At 41.8% G+C, this 16,758-nt stretch overlaps 1 protein-coding gene across 9 annotated transcripts in view; it reads left to right on the top strand.

The window, feature by feature from the left end:
• Nucleotides 1-4,938: 4,938 nt before the first annotated feature.
• The window catches only part of STAG2 (stromal antigen 2), a 147,648-nt gene continuing 135,828 nt past the window's right edge, over nt 4,939-16,758 (top strand). Inside the window, exon 1 of one of the 9 annotated variants that reach the window (XM_036443263.2) lies at nt 4,939-5,071. The gene's annotated coding sequence lies outside the window, so the exon portion shown is untranslated. Of the gene's footprint in view, nt 5,148-5,934; nt 6,061-6,286; nt 6,315-7,618; nt 7,642-8,221; nt 8,246-16,758 lie in introns of those variants that run through there. The other 8 variants (XM_036443256.2, XM_036443259.2, XM_045583547.1 and 5 more) reach the window with 8 other exon arrangements.

Raw genomic sequence — 16,758 nt, 5'->3', positions numbered from 1 at the left:
CCCTACTGGGGATATGCCCGCAACCAAGGTACATGCCCTTGACCGGAATCGAACCCGGGTCCCTTCAGTCCCCAAGCCGACGCTCTATCCATTGAGCTAAACCGGTCCCAGCAGTACCTGAACTTTTGGCCTTAATCCAGGCCCTTTGATGGCGACACAGTGCCATCCCCTGGGAAAGAAGGTTACCAACTCCAGCCAGAAAGGACATTATTTTAGCCTTATTTGAGGCCATCTGACCCCCAAAAGCAGTTGCAATAGTGCACTGCAAAAGACATCAGAAAGGGGAGACAATTGAAGCCAGAGGAAATAGACCAAACTGCTAAAGAAGATGCCCAAAAACCAGTGGGGCCTTTACAAGTCTTAGTAACCCTGCCGGACCCCCACCTCTACCAAACTAGAGGAGGAATTGGCTGAACAAAAGCAAGCCATCAAAAGACCAGATGGTTGGGGACCCTACCAGATGACAGACTGTTGGTCCCAGAGGCTCTAGGTCGGACGTTAGTTGCCCAGTTACACCAGGTTACCCACTTAGGTGTCACCAAGACTGCTAAACTTCTGTGAGGCAGATACTACCAAGCTTAAATAAAATAATTAAAAGCCTAGTTGCTAGAAGTACTATAGTTGCTAGAAGTACTATCTGTATACAGGTAAATACTAAAGTAAGAGGGTCTCCCTGGGAATTTGGGCCCCAGAGAAATTCCCTAGAAAAGCATTGAGAGGTAGATTTCACAGAAATTAAGCCACCAGCATCGAGGTACAAGTACATACTACTTTCTATAGACACTTTCTCAGGTTAGGTCAAAGCATACCCCACTAGGACAGAAACTGCCTCTATAGTAGTTAAGAAATTACTCCAGGAGATTATACTGTACCTAGATTCAGGCTGCCAGTAGTCATAGAATCAGATAACAGCCCCACCTTTGTAGCCAAGGTATCTCAAGCCTTAAGACAGACATGAGCAGAACTCTAAAAAATTTAATTAAATTTGTCCTAGAAAACGGTGAAAACTGGACCACCTCCTGCTCCTTCACCCTCTTATGGGCCAGGCGTACCCTCTGCTGGGATAGGTTCCCCCATTTTGAGATCATGTATGGTAGACCTTTCTCCACCCTTCCCAAAGGTCAGGGAGAAACTGAAAGCTAGACTTCATAACCCTTCCCTTGCTCAAGTCCTTACAGGCTCTGCAGTTTACCCAGGGAACCACCCATAAGCTTGTTCCAGATGCACTGCCAGTGCGAACCATGGACCCTGTATACCCCTTCCAGCCCGGAGATTCTGTGTGGGTAAAGAAGTTCACTGCCTAAGGACTCACCCCAAACTGAAAAGGACGCTACACTGTTACCCTGAGCACGCCCACAGCTGTTGAAGTAGACAGCACCCAGACCTGGCTACACCACTTCCAGCTCCTGCACAGAAAACAGCCTGAATCCTGGCAACCAGCAGACTCACCCGTGAGATCCCTAGCCTAGGCTCCATGCAGGCCAAGAGGAGACTTGATGCCTGCAGGAGGGGAATTGGACTTCAGTGAGGACAGTACTGATGGGAACTGTGGTACTAGGGGTTTCGGTAACTGTAAGAATGTTTTTGCTAGCCAGTGAGAAAGTCCAGGGCTAAGTAAGACTAAATGTGCTATAGGACTAGAGAACAAGAACAGAATAGAGAATGCCCTTAAAGGAAGTAGGATGAGTCAATGATTTGACTCATGCACATAAAACCAGTGGGGAATGAAATATAGTGGCAACCATACTTTGGTAAAAACTGCTGTTTGAATTTTAACCCTTCTAGTTTGGCTCTTGCACCTGATTAAACAAGGGGGGGGGGGGGAAGCTATTTACCTTAGCTTTTAGGTGGAGACTTGGAGGCTAAGGCAATTACTCTCCTGTGGTCCTGTGGACCAGGACCACAGGAGAGTAATTCCCACTAACTCAGTAACCTTCAGAGATAGAAACTGTAGATAATCTCTGAGCTCTGCTTCTATGTTATAGGCTAGTGCAAGATAGGGCCACATTCCAATGTCCAGCAGGATATGACTAGCAACAACCCTGCGAGCTGACCTCAGTCTTTAGAATGTAGTCTTTAAGATTTAGAATTTAGAACAAAGGAAAATTCCTGTGGTTTGAACCTTTAAAAGGGATTGCCTACCCCTGAAACGGTGCAGTCGTGTGGAGACCACCTGTGTGTGGTGCTCTCGCGTCTGTCCTGGCCAGTTATTTCAATACATCTTTGCCTGCTTATTAATTAATCATCAGCTTCCCGTGGTCTTATTTTGAACCCAGGGTTCGACCCCACAACATAAATAAGATTATAACTTATTTTATATCAGTTACATATTTCATTTGATGGCATTTTCCTCAAATTATTAGGGTGCACTCTGGTCTTTCAATACCCTATGAAATAAATTCAACTTCTTAGGATAAGACTGGAGCATATAGCAGTATGATCTGCACATATTAAAGGTTCAATAAATATTTTTTGAATGAGTTCTAGGGAAAAAAGAGGTGCTACTGTGAAACATTCTTTAATATGAGAATAAATCTGCTATACAATTTTTCTGATGTTATACCAATTAGTTATTATTATTCTTCAGTGGTATTTTTTTGCAAAATGAAAGTTTACCAACCAGAGGAACTTGTCCATTTTGTTCAAAGTATAAAGTTGTTTGAAGTCTCAGCTGCTACATAAGCAGCCAAGAATGTAAATTTATAAAATACATGAAAAACTGCACCATGTAATATAAATATGTTTAGAGCAGAAAATCAGTAGTTTTCAGCTATTACTAAAACAGGAAATCATTTAATATCAATTGATATTAAATTGGCACAATTGAACTAAATTAATGTAAAATGATTTGGTACAGAGCCCAATTTTTCTATTACTTTAAGTGGAATTTTGCATTAACTTATATAACTGTAAATTTTCCACTGCTCTCTACTCAATGTTCTAGCTGCATCATTCTGCAACTTGAATCTATTAAAAACTGTATAATATCCTACCAAAGATGGTCTATAAAAGAAATGGAAATTTATTTTGCATTTATTTGGGCATTATTGCACTGCCCAAAACTTTAAGTAAAAATGTCTCTGATTTTACTTATTGTTATTGATATTTAGAAGTTTCTGTTTAACTTTTATTGTTCAGTTGATTAAATATACCATAACTCTTCAAAGTTGCAGGGGAAAAAATACAGTAAGCACACAGGATCGGAGAGAAACTAAGACACTGGTGTGGAAGGAATATAATTTGAGGACTGAAAATAATCATTATATTGCACTAGGAATGCTTTAGATATACCACCGGGTGAAATCTGCGCGACTTACACGAGGCTTGCATTATTTCTCTTTTGGAAAAGTTGTCTTGTTAATAAATACATTTATTCCTTTTAATTGAAAAGTAATTTAATATTAAAGAAATGCTTAACCAAAAATTTAGAAAAAGAAACGAAGAGCTAACTAAACAAGGACTGTATGAATCTGGGAACTTCTAGAACAGCAATGGAGACACTGTAATAGGGTCACTTCTTCCTGCTCTAGGAAGAGCGCTTCAGAGGGGACAGGCCCTCCTCCAGTTTATCTCCCCCAAGCAGAGAGCTCTTGGCAGTCAAAGGGCCAAAAAACTGAATTGAAACAAACAAATACATACAAAGAGTGAAAAAGACCTAAGTTAATGGGGGTCAAAGGAGCGGAAGGGATCTTTTCACACTTCAAACATCTTGGGGGAGGGGTGAGGAGGCAGGATGGGAAGAAACGAAAATTAAGTCGCGAGACCACTCCCGCCCACATTTACAAGGAAGACACTGGACAAGTGAGGGAGGTGGGGGAGACCTTGTGGGTCCCTCTAGATTTCTTTTACCCAAATTTCACTTTCCCTACATTTTGCTGTCCCATTCCCCCACCCCACCGCCCCACAAGTCTAGAAAAATTGGTCGGGCGCCGGGCCTACCCTAGTAGCCCAGTTCCCTGGTCTTCCAAGCCCGGGAGAAAGACCACGTTTTCTGGTAGACGGGAATAGTGAGTTGTAAAGAAGAAGAAATAAATTAAATCCAGTGCTAGGTCTTCCTGGCAAAGAATTAGCTCGCTTTCTTTCCACACCTGAAACATAAAGCACACAAAACAAAAACTCAAAAAGCAAAACCCGTAAATCACTTAGGCTCAGGTGCCAGAGTTAGGCAAGTTGAGCTCTTTCGGTGGGAAGGAATTGGGCCGCGGTGAAGACAGGGTTCAGAAATTAGGGCCATGGCCCCTCGCTGGGGCGTGTCAAGGGAGGGGACGTCGCAGGGTGATGGCCAACGGAGCTACTACCTCAGGCTGGGGCTGAGGGACCCGGGGGAAGAGTCCCCAGCTAGTCCGCTTTCGGATTTCCCACGGCCCAAGGCTCCGCTGGACATTCCGCCCGCTCTCCCGTCCACCCACCCCATAAAGAAATAGGAAACGCGGCCCCGCCGGGTCCGCGGCGGAAGCGCGGCCAAACGAATGAGTAAGCCAGGCGCGGGCACGGCACCTTGTTTACCCCACTCGGCGGAGCGCCCCTGCGGGGGCCTCCTTCGGAGGCGGTTTCGAGACGCTGCGCCCGAGGCCGGCGGCCGCGATTGGCTGGCGACGGGGAGGAGGATGCGAGGTGGGCGGGCCGGAGCGCGGCCCTGCAGTGGCGGCGCGCTGCCGCTAGATGCCGCTCCCCCCCAACGGGAGCCGCGCGCGGGCTTCCGGCCGACAGATGGCGCCTGCGCGTTCCATTCGCCTCCAAGTCGCCGAAGAGCGAACACCCCAAACAATCCCGAAGCGCCACCAAAAAAAAAAAAAAAAAAAAAAAAAACCGAAAAAAAAAAAACGAAAAAAAGAGAGAGGAAAAAAAAAAAAAAAAACCCGCCGGATCCGACCGCCACTTTCAAAACCCCCCACCGTCCTAGAACCGCGGGAGCTTCCGTCCCTGAGTAGAATTCGAGGGTGTAAAGAAGAGGAAGGGGAATATATCTTGTACCAGCCCAGGGGTGAAGAAGCCCCCGGCCTGAGAAAGAAGGAAGGAGTGGGGGAGGCGAACAGTGTCGTTGCTGCCTCTGTGTACGCTGAGGGGGGAGGTAAGTTATAAAATGGCGGAGGCGAAGCTTCTAGAAGTTTGGAGGGGCACCCGGAGGGCGCGGGGCCCACCGTGAGGTGTGTATGGTTGAAAGAGGGCGCGGAAGAGGAGTTGGGAGGGAAAGCGGTCGGGCGCCCCGTTGCCATTTAATTTCCCCTCTTCTTCCTCGGCCCCCGGCGGGGCCTGTGGCGGAGCGGCGGCCGAGTCCAGGCCGCGGGGACTCCCGTTCGGCCCCGCGTAACCTCCGGCCCTTCTTTCTCCCTTGTTTCCCCCTAAGTCCCTCCGTCCACACCGCCAAGGAACTTCCAGCCTCCTTCCTCCCTACCTCCTACTCCTAGAGTGGCTTTCTACCGCCGGACTCTTCTTTCCCACTACCCTCGCTGAAGATTTTCTCTCCCTTCCCTCGCCCCGCTCTCCCTCGGGGCCTCTACGGAGACCCCCCTCCCATGGGTGGCCCAAAATGGAGAACGTGGAGCAGCGCAAGATGGAGGCTCCGTTTCTCTGTGTAGCGTTCGATTTAGGTGCCTTTTCTCCGGCAGGCTCTTAGGCTGAGCGAGCCCAAGCTGGAGGTGGGGTGGGGTGCGAGCCCGATCGGGGAGGCCAGCCGGGGAGGCTGCGAGCGGGTGGGGGAGAGCGCGGTGTCGTGGTGAGGGGAAGGCAGAGAGCAAAATGGTGGTGCTGGGAACCGGGGGGGAGGGGAGGAGAGGAGGCTCAGTTGTGTATATTTGGGCCTCGGACCGAGGGAGGCGAGGGAAAATCTACTCTGCTCACACCCCTCCCTCGTGCCCCCTCCCTTCTGCCTTCCCCTCCTTCCTTCCCTCCCTCCCTCCTCTCCCTCCCTCTCTTCCTCCCTTCCTAGAGAGGGAACAACATTCATGTGACGGGCCCCTCGGCTGCTCCCCCGCCCCATCATCTCCAGCGCGTGGTGGGGAAACTGCTGGGGAAAGCGATTGGCATCGATCTCTCCATCCCTTCCGAGGCCCGACTTCGGTCAGTTTTCTCCGGGCAACAATTTTATAAATAGGCCGGGGGTCTGGCGGCGCGGGCCCCCTCGTGCGGTCCTCGCCCCGGAGGGGGCCCTGCCTGGCTGGCAGGGGAGGAGGGGGGGGAAGGGCGGGAGTGGAAGGCTGTTTGTTGGGGGGTTTTGGCGCCACTTTTGTTTTAGTTTTAGTGCTGCTTTTTCGTTCCCACCCCCACCCGCGCTGTCTTTCTCGAGACACGAACCGAGGCGATCCTTGCCCCAGGTAGGCAGCTTCTGCTTTTTTCCCCTCCACACTTTTATTCCGGCTTAGGGGCTGACTTTCTTTTTCGTTCTTTCCCGCACCCGGCGAGCTAGGGGCGGCGAGGGTAGGGGCGAGAAGGGTCGGATGGGCCATGGGAGAGAGAAGGTGTGGGAAACAGCATCAAGTAGTTCCGCAAAAACTTTGAGCCCCGTTCCCATTTTCCTCTGGCCTACATTCGGGAACGTATTGTTGATTTCTGCCCTTATGTTTTTTTGTGTCGCGAGAATGTCTTGTTTTGCCTTTAGTTTTTTTTTTTTTTTTTTTCCTCGGGAAGCTGGTGTACTTTCGACATTTAGTTTTGCCTCTCCCTGGGTGTATATGTCATTTTATTTTTAATCCCGGGCCGTAATGGGTTTGATCGTGTGTGTTTTTTTCGTGCTGCAGCGTTCAGCTTTAATTTTTAATATTGCATTAGTTTCATCCGGTTTGTGACTTTCTCCGTGGCCTAAAAATGTTTTATGTCGCCTACCCCCTTCCTTTCTCTTAGACGTATTTTTTTTTTTTTGAGGGTCATGGCGTTCGATGAAATGGTTATTTACAGTGTACACGATATATCTATTCGAAACTTTTGATCTGGAGGGTTAGGTTAAAGTAAACGAAAAGCTTGCCGGTTTGAAATGGTTCCTTAAAATGCGCGGGCCGCTCCCCCCCCCCCCCCCCCCGCTCCCTTGTAGCCTCATCTTCCCCCCCATACCGGAGTGTAAATTCCATACCCCCTTTCTCCCACGGACCGCCGTGTTTCACAGCAGCCACACCCTGTATTTGTCTCTGTGGATCGGACTCATTATCAGCTTAATTTCGTGACTCTTAAACCTCCATGATGGGACTTGCTTAAGCACAAGCTTCTTTTCCTGTTTAGTCCTAGTGGTTCGTGTCGAAAGAGGAATAATCGAGGTTTCTTGATGAAACCTGGTGCAGGCGAACCTCTGCCTTTTTTTTTTTTTTCCTGTTGTCTTTTTTTCCTACTCCGGGCTGTTGGCGGTGTCAGCACCGCTGCTGGGGGCGGGGGTGGAGGGGAGAAAGAGTCGGGTTACCGAAGTGCGTCATTCCTGGCTCTGGCTGGGCCTGCTCGGGAGCTGCTGGTGTTTGTTACTGTCCTCGCAGCACTTTCCTGCCAACCTTCCCTCTCTGCGCATTGGTTAGGAGCAAAAGCAGGAGGCGGTCTCCTAATTCTAGCTGGAGCCTAGCGCGTTTCGTTTAAGGGTATATGTGAACTTATTAAAAAAAAAAAATAACAACCCCAGTCCTGGAAAGTGGATACGTTTCCGTTTGATGGCATACAATTCAGGTAGTTTTAGACTTGCTTTCCTATATTTTTCCGATGAACGGTGGTGTGGTGTTGATTTTGAACATTTTCAACTTAATGTTAAAATGCCTGGTTTTCTTTCTGCATTGATATCTATCTATAATTAGGGATCAGGAGGGCCGGTGAAGGCATAAGTGTTCAGCGGTTTTTCAAGTGGTTGGATTGTAATTTTATGACATTATGTTAAATAGCCTGTTTTTTTTCTTTTCATTTTGAGCCAACGTGCCATATGAATGCAAGCTGATTGCACACGTTTAAGTTCATCTTTATCACATGTTCTTATTTATCCCATTAGATATAATTTTAAATATGTCCTCTGGGTTTTATGGACGACATTAAAATTCTTAAAGATGGCTATTTCTTTGTTTTTTAATGGATTTTTTTAAATTTACCACCAAACAAGGAATTGTGTAGGGTGGCTTTACAGTTACTTTGTTAAATTTTTGTCTTCTTGCTGTACTCTGTACTTACTGAGCACAGTGTCTTCCTTTTAATTATTTTCTAAAGATAAAAATTGGGGGAGGAAGCAGTGGAAGGTAACAGATCAAACAAAAGTGGCCTTGAGTTGATGATTATAGCTGGATGGGTGAGTACAGGAGAGCTCATTGTACTGTTCTCTCTAGCTTTGTGTGTACTTAAATTTCCATAATTAAGCAAGCTTAAAGAAAAATTTTCAAATTTCTTGCAATTTTGGGGTAACGGCTTAAATTTATATTTACATATCAAATTATTTGCATAGAAAACTTGGCCCTGTGTGTAATTATACAATGCCTAATATTCTAACTTTCAAAAATATATTTAAATTGAACCAGCATAGAATGAGCAACATAAACTCTTATAAATTGGTTGAACTTGAAATGTTTGTAACTTAGTTGAGAATGTGCTCTACTTTTGTTTTTTTAATCCTCTGAAAATAGGAAAATTCCATTAGAAAATGTAAATTTTGCTTGGTGTCTATTTCATTAAGTTGGAGTTACAGTGAGTCAGTATGAAAGGATTTACTATTAATAGGAGGGGCTTTGGCAGTTGGAATTAGTGACAGTAGAAGGGGTTCGGGTGCCTAGGGAGCATTATGATAGGAAGATCCATAGCCATCGAATTCAGTTTCAGTATTTGGTGTTTAATAAGTGGGTAGAGAAAAGGATTGGAAAATAAATGTACTTATTAGCCATTCTTTCCCATAGTGAAATAACCATAGCATTCTAAGGTATCAGAAATTGGCAGTGGGTGTGGGATATGTCCTTTTTTTTTTTTTTTTAAAGGATATGAAAATGTATACATATAAAGTGTGTTATATTCCCCCTCCCCAAGGATTTGGTGCTGTAAATAGTTTAAAGTTGATATGTAAAGTATTGTAATGTTTTCTATTACAAAAATTCTGACTGTTACCCATCAACTATAAAATAAAAGTGCAATGCAGTAAAAACTCTGTCTCAATTAGTGTATCTGTGAATTACTCCTAAATTCTTTGAAGGTAAGTGCCTTATTTTCTGCAATTTTGTGGTGTTTAATCAGTGACTCCTCCCCCCACGATATGTATTTTTGAACATATGTCCAAGTTCTACAGGGAATCCAAAATAATGGATATTTCATTTTATGTTTGGTAAGGTGTGCTTCCTAATCCTTATGAAAACAATTCTACCCTTTTCTGAGCACAGACATTTTATAATTGTTAATATTAATCTGTTTGTATATTTCATATTCAACATTTTAGCTTTAGAAGGATGTTAAGACAAATTGCATATTTTGAATTCTTGTATGCAAATAATCTTAAGTAGATGATGAGGATTGTGGCTTCAGATTTATTTTATTGTGGTGAGGCAACAGCTAAACTACTAAACCAACAAATTATGAGTTTGGTAACTTTGAAGTCTATTTAGGATTTTTTTTAAAAGCTCAAACACTTAAGATTTTAATTAAATTCAATTCTACATTCCTTTTTCATTGTTTTCTTTTTTGACTTTGATTGGTTGCCTGAGGACCCATAAATTAAAATTGGTGTGGTTGGTTGGGGAACAGGCTCAGGCTCAGATTATCCTTTGGGAATATAGGGTTAGATGTGAAAATACTTGCATTGGACAGTTTAGTAATGCTTAGTATTCTGCATGTTTAACTGATGCCACCCACAGTCATGTGTGGGAAGGGAGTAAACAGTGAATAGCTTATTCTTTTTTGCTTTGGGTTATTTTTTAAAACAAATTTTCTCATTTTAGTTACTTTTTTTAAAAATGTTTTTATTGATTTTAGAGAGAGGAAGGGAGAGGAGAGGGACAGAGAGATAGAAACATGATGAGAGAGAAACATTGAGAGAAATATCAATCTACTGCCTCCTTCACGTCTCCTGTGGGGAATCAAGCCTGGCATGTGACCTGACCCTGAATCCTAATCAAACCAGGGACCTCTTGGTTCATGGGTCAGTGCTCAACCATTGGGTTCTTTATAATAAATGGAAGACTTCAGTTTTTGATGCTGCAAGTTAACTTTTGAGCTTAAATTTTACATTAAATGGACACTGATTTGTCATATGTCTCATTGGGATAATATCTTTAATGTTATTTTTTTTGCATCTCATGTTTTTAAAAATATACTTTGGACTTGTATTAGCACTTTGAAATCTGTTAGTCGATTATTCAGAGAATTGGACATAACAGTTTCCAGTACAGGGGAGCATTATAGTATACTTATTTTGGGACTTGGGGAGCATAGCAAAGGAAGGGGATAAATTCCATTTAGCTATGGATATCAGTATGTACGAGAAGTGATTAATCATAGGAGAGTAAAGAAAAAATTTTAAAGATAACAGGTTATTTTAGAAGTTCTTTACATTTTCCTCTTGTAATCTATTTTTGATATATATTCTGAATTTTTAATTTGTGGTTCAGTGTTGTCCTGGTATAATAATTTTCTGTATCTCTGGATATCTTGAGCTGTGGTTATTGTATGTTCTGTTGGGCAAAGATATGTGAGAAAACAAAATTGTCAGTTTGATTTTTCCCTCTAGTCTCTTTGAGTTGCTTGCTTTACATTTATTTTAACCAAATTTATATATCATCAGTGTAAGTGGTGTTGCCTGGTAGAGGCTTAATTTTTGTATATGTGCATTAAAAAACACAACTTTGTAGCAGTTGTCTGGATTGTGGTTTTTTTTTTTTTTTTTTTAATATATTTTATTGATTTTGTACAGAGAGGAAGGGAGAGAGATAGAGAGTTAGAAACATCGATGAGAGAGAGTCATCGATCAGCTGCCTCTTGCACACCCCCTACTGGGGATATGCCCACAACCAAGGTACATGCCCTTGACCAGAATCGAACCCGGGACCCTTCAGTCCCCGAGCCGACGCTCTATCCATTGAGCCAAACCGGTCCCGGCTGGATTGTGTTTTTAACATCTGCTTGCTATAGTTCCATATTTGATAGTAACCAGAAGAAAACAAAAAGTTTTAAAATATGGTTAGTCTAGTCAAGAGATTATTGAATTGTTTTAAACCCTTCTCCCCCAAAGGAAGGGAGGGTGAATAATGTTAGTGGTCTGTTTTTATTTATTTTATTTTTTATTTTAATTGGAAAATACATGACTAGGCTTGATGAGGCAAACTAGAGAGATTTCTATAAACATATAATCTAATGTACAACTAAAATGTAAACTTTCTTTGAGAAATAGTTTAAATTCTGTTGAATGTTGCTAAAGTCAACATTCCTGTTTACACTTTGCATGGGTAACCTTTGTTGTAGTGGGATTTGACTTATAAATTGTTGCATCCTGAGATATTCTGAGAAAGTCTAAGTCTAGTTGCCATTTGAGTTCCTTTTAAATGCCAATAACTGTGTTTTAATGTGTTGTTTAATCTTAGCTACCTTGCAGGACAGGTGGTTATTATTTTACAGATGAGGAAGCTGAGGCACTCAAGATAATGGCTTGTCTCATGATAATGATTGTCAACCAGAATTCACACACAAGTTGGGCCTTTTTTGTTAAGCTCACTAGTTTCCCTTAACTGGTTTAGGTCTTGGGTTATCTCTAAACAGAAAGCATGTTATCATTTTAATGTAGAAAATGAAGACTTTTTTCATGTATAGGTCAAGATAAATGCAGATTTTTACACATGGTTAGATGAGTTGCAGCCTGGTGAAAGATCTAAATTGTGTTTTATACTAATAGTTGAAATAAGTCTGAGCTTTGTTTCTGACTACGCTCATTATACAAAAGGTATAATATGTTGAATTGTATTTTTTTGGGACATACAATGGTAGCTTCCCCGAAAATAAGACAGTATATTATATTAATTTTTGCTCCCAAAGATGCGCTAGGTCTTATTTTCAGGGGATGTCTTACTTTTCCGTGAAGAAGAACACGGTACACATTTATTGTTAAATGAAAATAAAGGAAATTTATTACTTGTATACCGTACAGTAGTATGGTAGTTGTCAACACAAACCAGACAAACTGAATCCTACAGTATCAAGAATTTACTCATTTATTCAATGACAATCATGTCATCATCTTCTGGAACATCATCATAACAATCCAATTCCTGAATTTCCTGGTGAATTTCTTGTGACTCCATTTCTTTCAGAATCAGTGGACCAAATCTCTCATGTTTAGCCTAGGGGGGCCTTTTTTTCGGGGGGATGCCTTATATTTCACTCAGAAGGAAACCTGTAAGTAGGTCTTATTTTCGGGGAAACACGGTAGTTTCACTGTTTTTTCTTTGTCATTTATGCTCTATAGTGAATGGTGGCTGAGCGTATCTGAGAATAGTTCCCCAATCATTCAGTTTGTTTACTGAGTGGTTGGATTTGAAATAAAAATTTAGGTGATCTTTTTATAATTCACTGCTCTGATTGGTTCTGAAGGGGGATATTTTTTGGTTACTTAATGGTGCTTTAAAATATTCTTAGTGTTAGTATCTTCTCTGTTTATATTTCATATTCTAGTTCATCTATTCACTTTATTAAACTTTGTTGTTCACTTTTGTCTGAGATAATAGATAATATTGATGCCTTGGATTATTAAATTCATTAGTGATTAGAATCTTTACCTCAGCTTTCTCTGCTTTTCCCTTTTCCTTATTGGGTTTCATAAAGTATAACTAGAATTTTTCTTATCTGAAGGAATGCTAGATGTTGGATATCTGGCCTAACATAAATTATTGGAGATGAAGTAAAATTCAATATATCAGTGCTTCTCATAGCCATGAGTAAAATTCATATATTTTTTTGTTAATAATTTCCTTAAGCATCATTTTGTAGGAAGTATTTTTTCCAGGTGATGCAGTCTTCTATCCACACTCTTTAAAAAAATATATATATATTTTATTGATTTTTTACAGAGAGGAAGGGAGAGAGATAGTTAGAAACATCGATGAGAGAGAAACATCGATCAGCTGCCTCCTGCACACCCCTTCCTGGGGATGTGCCCGCAACCAAGGCACATGCCCTTGACCGGAATCGAACCCGAGACCTTTTAGTCCGCAGGCTGACGCTCTTTCCGGTTTTGGCTATCCACACTCTTTAATATTGAGTTTTTTCATCCATATTTTCCCCTTTGTACACCAAGAATACCAAGACCTGTGTTCTACTACAGAATTATGCCCCAAGGCATCCATTTTATGTAATAATTTCTCCTGTGCCATCTAGAAAGATAACAGTTATGTACCATTATTGGGAGAATTCAGGAAATTGTCCCTCAAATCATTTTCTGATCCCATAGTTAATATGAGGAACACTGGTTGAGAAAGGCTGCTAGAATATTCAGGAACTTGGTTTGGCACTAGTCAGAGTTTTACTTTTCCACAGTTGTATGATAAAATGTGAATATAATTGGTCATATTGCCATCTCTGGGATAAATTGGTTAGTCTTGATGTCATCCTAGTTAGTGCTACTTAGTTGTTTTAAAGAATTGAATGTGGGAAGTTAAATGCATAATTTTATTTGTAAAAAGGAATATTGTATTGTAGGAGCTTTATTCATTATGCAAAAAACTTTTTTATAAAAAGGCTTTGACAATGACTGTAACATTAACAATAGCTAACAGTAACTGAACTCTTACCATATCCCAGACATGTTAGAATGTCATAGGTGTATTAGCTCACATAATCTTCATAACCTTATGAGGTAAGATGACTACGCAATTTATTGTTCAAACCAGGATATTTTTAAGAGTGAAAGGGGGCACTAGCCTGATGGTATGTTAGGATAATAGTATAAAAATAAACTAGGATTGTCTCAGAGAAACTAGGATTATGATGACCCTAATTAATACTCACTTTTTCAGAAGAGGAAACCAAAAGTATAGGGAGGTCAAGTAACTTGCGCAATTAGTAAGTGGTAGGAAGGGATTTGAAACCCTTACAGAGATTTCTTTGGGTATGAAAGTGATTTATATTTCTGTAAACTGCCATATTCTGAAAGTTTGTTTGCTTTTACTCTTTTGGAGGAGTTTTTATAGGTGTAGGTTTGATAGTAAAATTCAAGATACAGCATTGTTTTAAAGAGCCGGTAGACTTTTTTTCAAGTGATTAAGACTTCAGTAATTCTGTCTCAATGTTAAAAAGCAACTTCTCTGAGGTTTGCCTAGATAAAATTAAAATTCCAGAATAATTTTATTGATTACATTGGTGTTTCTTTTCCTTACATATTATTCAGAATCCTTTACCATTTATTTTAGAAAGAAATGTGAATTTTATAATATTTCATGGGGAGCCGAAACCGGTTTGGCTCAGTGGATAGAGCGTCAGCCTGCGGATTGAAAAGTTTCGGGTTCGATCCTGGTGAGGGGCATGTACTTTGGTGGTGGGCACATCCCCGGTTGGGGCTGTGCAGGAAGCAGCTGATCGATGATTCTCCATGATTCTCTTTCATCGATGTTTCTAGCTCTCTATCCCTCTCTCTTCCTCTCTGTAAAAATCAGTAAAATATATATTAAAAAAATATTTCATGGGGAATCTTATGTGGAAAATTTATTCTGAGAAGGAAGCTGAAAGAAATAATTTTGTGACTAGGGAGAAGTCATATTAGAAAAGAAAGAAAAAGGTCCAGTTTAGAGACTTATCTGAAGTTAGAACTAATTTGGTAATATAATTTGAGAGTTAAATCTTACAGAGATTAGTGTGTCATTTAATAAAATTAATAGCTCTTTTATTTTGGGTGACTTTTGTAGTTGCTTTATGTTCCTGGCCTATTTATGTTTGTGGTACCTCCCATTACCCAAAAATGATTACTGTAGGCCAATTCAAACATTTGGAGAAATGATTTCAGCATAATCACAGATTTACTGTGTTGTAAACTAAGATCCCCCAACCCCCTTTTTTTTTCTGTAGAGGTGAATGGTAAAAGTTTGATCTTAAGACAGGGAAGGAGAACTTTTTCTCTACCAAGGGCCATGGGGGGGTGGAAATATATATGTGTGTGTGTGTGTGTGTGTGTGTACACACACACACACACACACACACACACACACACACACATATATATATATATATATATATATATATATTTGATTTCAGAGAGGACGGGAGAGGGATAGAAATATCAATGATGAGAGAGAATCATTGATCAACTGCCTCCTGCACGCTCCCCCTTTGGGGATCGAGCCTGCAATCTGGGAGAGTGCTCTTGACTGGAATCAAACCCGGGACCCTTCACTTTGCAGGCTAACCCTCTATCCACTGAGCCAAACCAGGTAGAGCCCATTTGGATATTTTTACCATCATTCACAGGCCACACAAAATTATCAGCTTAAAAATTAGCCTGCTATATTTGGTCAAACATTTAATTAACTCACCCCTAATGCCTTTGCCGGACCAGACCAAATGATTTTTCAGGCCTTGTATGGCCCATGGACCAGATGTCTCCCATTACCCCTCCCCCATCATAAAAGGACTTTGAGTTTTATTTTCATGCTTGGGTATTTTAATATTTCATTGACGAATTCGTGATTTTGCACCCTAGTTAGTTTACTTTTAGAGGTTTTGTTGGTGTCATTATTTTATAAACAGTAGAGATCATTAAGTAGGTCTATTCAATTTTTAAAAATTTTTATTTAGTTCATTAAAGCCATCATGAAGTTGGGAGGAATGTAGAGAACCACATTTCTTTTTAAAACATTTTTATTGATTTCAGAGAGGAAGGGAGGGAGCGAGAGAGAGAAATTATCAATGATCAGAGAATCATTGATTAGTTGCCTCCTGCATGCCCCTTTCTGGGGATTGAACCCACAATCCAGGCATATGCCCTTGACTGGAATCAAAACTGGGATCCTTCAGTCTGCAGGCTGATGCTCTATCCACTGCACCAAATGAGCTAGGGCGAGAACCACATTTCTGACCAGGTGAAGGAATTTGAGTGATTGGCAGACAAAACTTATTTCTTGAGGATTTGATTTATTATATGAAACTAGAGGCCCGTTGCATGAAGATTTGTGCAATAGGCTTTCCTTCCCATGGCTGCCGGCACCGGTTTTCCTCCAGCACCCGGGACCCAGGCCTTCACTCCAGCTGCAGCAGAGAAGCCTAGCCTCTTCAGTCTTCGGTCTTCACTCCGTGCCTGGGTATGCAAGTTAACCTGTCATCTTTGTTGGGTTAACTTGCATACTCACTCCTGATTGGCTGGTGGGCATCTCAGAGGTACAATCAATTTGCATCTTTCTCTTTTATTAGTGTAGATTAGGGGTGTCGAACTCAATCAGAGAAGGGGCCAAAATCTAAAATCCAGCCTAAATCGTGGGCCGAATGGTTTACTGAACAGTCATAAACTGTCATTGTGATGGAAACGCAGCGGAGTGCAGTGATGACAGCGCGTTGCGGGCCACATTGCAAGGCCTGGCGGGACGGATTTGGCCCGAGGGCCTTGTGTTTGACACATGTGGTGTAGATGAATGCATTTAAAAAAATATTGATTTTTTTACAGAGAGGAAGAGAGAGGCATAGAGAGCTAGAAACATCTATGAGAGAGAAACATTGATCAGCTGCCTCTTGCACACCCCTCATTGGGGATGTGCCTACAACCAAGGTACATGCCCTTAACTGCAATCGAACCCGGGACCCTTCTGTCCGCAGGCCGATGCTTTATCCACTGAGCCAAACTGGTTTCGGCGATTA

This window comes from Pipistrellus kuhlii, unplaced genomic scaffold, assembly GCF_014108245.1.
Source record: "Pipistrellus kuhlii isolate mPipKuh1 unplaced genomic scaffold, mPipKuh1.p scaffold_m20_p_19, whole genome shotgun sequence".
In the NCBI taxonomy this organism is placed as follows: domain Eukaryota; kingdom Metazoa; phylum Chordata; class Mammalia; order Chiroptera; family Vespertilionidae; genus Pipistrellus; species Pipistrellus kuhlii.
This window is presented reverse-complemented; position numbering and strand designations above follow the sequence as displayed.